This window comes from Hippocampus comes, unplaced genomic scaffold, assembly GCF_001891065.2.
Source record: "Hippocampus comes isolate QL1 unplaced genomic scaffold, H_comes_QL1_v1.1 scaffold2822, whole genome shotgun sequence".
NCBI classification, from domain to species: domain Eukaryota; kingdom Metazoa; phylum Chordata; class Actinopteri; order Syngnathiformes; family Syngnathidae; genus Hippocampus; species Hippocampus comes.
The window spans coordinates 1-3,034 of NW_017806121.1; the positions used below are offsets into that span (position 1 = coordinate 1).

General features: G+C 45.6%; 1 long non-coding RNA gene across 1 annotated transcript; it reads right to left on the bottom strand.

The window, feature by feature from the left end:
• Positions 1-798: 798 nt before the first annotated feature.
• On the bottom strand, positions 799-1,209 carry LOC109530933 (uncharacterized). The gene is made up of 3 exons (XR_002171089.1): positions 1,152-1,209; positions 1,035-1,061; positions 799-950 (listed from the first exon to the last, which is right to left on the bottom strand). It is a non-coding gene; the product is annotated as an uncharacterized LOC109530933 (long non-coding RNA).
• Positions 1,210-3,034: the final 1,825 nt, after the last annotated feature.

A 3,034-nucleotide genomic window follows, 5' to 3' on the forward strand; every position in this document is an offset into this window, starting at 1 on the left:
ACTCAGAGGCACTCAAATCATGACGATATCATGAAAATTTCTAATCCAGGATTTAAAAAAAATAAGAATAAAAGGAAAAAGAAGATCTTTGACTGCAAATTTGCATGAATCTGCCTGCGAATGATCATAAGATCTTTCGTCTAGGTCTTCGCTCTATTGTTTTCACAATTCGCGCCGTGTACAAACAAGTGATTCATATCTCGAGCTCTAACCACGCCGAAACGATTTGCTCGGACAACTGTGCGTGCCAGCGTCAAGGGCTAAAGCGCTCCCACAAAATATCATCACTCAGCCATTACAAATTCAACAGATTGTTATATTGGAGGGGGGCGGGGGTGGTGGAGGACAGTTGACTGGAAGTCTGTCCTCCAAGAGTAGCCAAATGATCGGTTCTTCCGCGGGGCATCTTAGTGAAGGTCTTATTTTTTTGTTTCCAAGATCGTGATTGATTTTACCCTGAAATGTGCAAAAACATGACGACGGAAAGCAGCCAAAGATTTTTCGACGATATTCTGTGTATGCGGCACATCGAAACGCTCGTCAGTCGTCAGACAAAAGCCAACGCAGCAACCGCTTAGCTTTTAGCTTTGACATGATAGCAGCAGCGACAGAATGCTTCTTTGTTATCATTTGTTTTTCACCCCTTGGCGCATGACTTTTTTTTTTTTTCTTGACAGATCGTGGTAAAAATGGATCAAATGTGAGGTTGTGGGCCATATGTGATGTGGAATATGTCATAAATCACACAAAATAATTGTCTTCCCTCAAGACAAATATGCTGAAGTTAGCGACAATCTGCATTACTGCACTTGGCTGGACAGATTTGAAGACGATGTGGGTGCACATTAGTGGCTCCATGTGGGACGCCATGTTAAAGTTGTTGAGGTTGGCCGTGTTCAAGTTGGGAACGCTCTGGAAGGTGCACACCAGATTTCGGGAGCATGTGGCCTCTGAAAGGTGAAAACGGACAGCGGTTCGTCTCGACAACTGCACGTTGGCTGCCAGGGACAAATCGGCGCAAGAGGGAAACTTACCCAAGTGCGCCACGAGCACGCACAGACCTGCGAATGAATTGGCACCTTCGTCACAACTCTCCAAACTTTCGAAATAAAACAACCATTCACAACACTTCCCTCGGCGGCGCGCCTTACCTACGAGAAGAAGTAGCTTCTGCATCTTGTTGCTGGTGGGGGGGGGGAGGGGGGGGGGGGTGCCTATGTGTGCATAAAGTGCAAATGAGAGGACAGTCCAAGAAGTTCACAAAGTCATGAGAATTCAAGTCAAGTCTAGTCCGGTATATCTGGAAAACCCTCAATTACAAAAGACTCTCAAAAGGCATCACGGGCCTTCAACTGGGCAAGAAAAAAACTCAAAACCCCATTTGGGGCGTGGGGGGGGGGGGCGACCCATGGATGGATGCCGAGTCATATACATCATATCTGATGGTGATGTACAATTTTAGTTCAAAACAGCAAAAGAGGCCATTTTAAGGAGATGAAGCACCACAGGTAGACAACGTCAGGAAAGTGTCCCACCACCCTCCGGAAGGATCTGACCCCTTCAGTCGATGCAGAATCCTCCGTAGTGATCCACCTCAGATTTTATCCTTTTCTGTCAGTCTAAAATCCATACAACAGTCTCAGATTCGATCATCGCCAAGAGAAGAGAAGAGAAGAGGCAGAAAAACAGGCCAAAATCTAGTCGCTAAGGGGTACGGCAGAGCGAGAGACAACTTGCAGGATATGTGTGGTTTAACTAAATGCAAGAGTGTAAGGGCCTATTTTCGAGCTGAGCCAAATTTAGCGCAAAGTGCATACGAACTGTGCGCACGGGTGGCGTATTCTTTCTTTGGGTATTTCGGTAGACGGGCGCATTCGCGCCGTTGCGGGACTGAACTCGGCCGGCTAGTTTCCCGGATAATGGAAGCGACGCTCCTCATTCCCTTTAAATTCAGCGCCGTCGAGTAGCAGAAATTCCTGGAAAAAAAAATTATTGCGTAGAGCAATCTATCATCACGATCATGCTACCTCATTTCCGTTTGAGTTCTCGTCGATATTTTTATTGAGATTTCAGGGTGTTCTACATTTGAGCAAATTCTGGCGTGGCTAACATTCGATTGTTATGATGCAAAGATCTCATGACTAGTCTGGAAAACCCAGCCGTGAGAGTTGAAAATCTCTGCCCGTTGGCGGTTATAGATTGGGTCAAGATTTTAAAATCATTCCGAAAAATAACTTAAGGAGTTTAGTGCTCAAGTAATCCTCCGTCAAACATCCACCCCCGCAAGAAAAATGAAAAGACACATTGTAGTGTATTTTTGTCCCCCTCCCCTCCCAGAAAAAAGGTTCAACGGGTTTTCGTGTATTTGTCATTTAAATCGAAAATAAATACAGTTGTAACTCCAACGTAAATTTACCATCCATCGCCCATCGTCAAACAGACCCTCACTTTTTCCCTTGAGATGTTTAAAAGTCGCTCCGAGGGTTGAACTCGATGCTTTGTTGAAACAAACGTCCACATTTTTTTTTTTCAAAAGGGTATACATCGTTCCGCCGTGATTCTTAGCACTCCGATGACTTGAACGGTGACACTGTCCAACGCAGAAAGAGGCCACCGATCGCAGGGACCTATCTGTCCAAGCATACGGGACACTTGGGAGGATTAGGGTGAAGGATTAGGTTAGGGTTAAGGTTAAAAGGAGAGTCAGGCTCAGGGCTAGGATTAGATTCGGGTAGGAATCAGGCAGTGCGTGCCGGTGAGGCAAACTGAGTGGCATGTTAGCCGTGAACCCTTTCAAGCACCCCGTAACCTGGTAACATGGTAAACTGTCCACTGTGGTAACCACTGTCCCTGGAAGGGTTAATTTAGCAGTCTGAAGGAGAATAGAATAGAATAGAATAGAATAGTCCTTTGCGTGTGAAGGTGAAGGGGTATCCGTTAAAACAATCATGATAGATAAAGAATTTGAAGTTTTCTGAAGCAAGTCAAATAAGGCGGGTGGCCCGGTGGTCAAGTGGTGAGTGCATCAACCTCA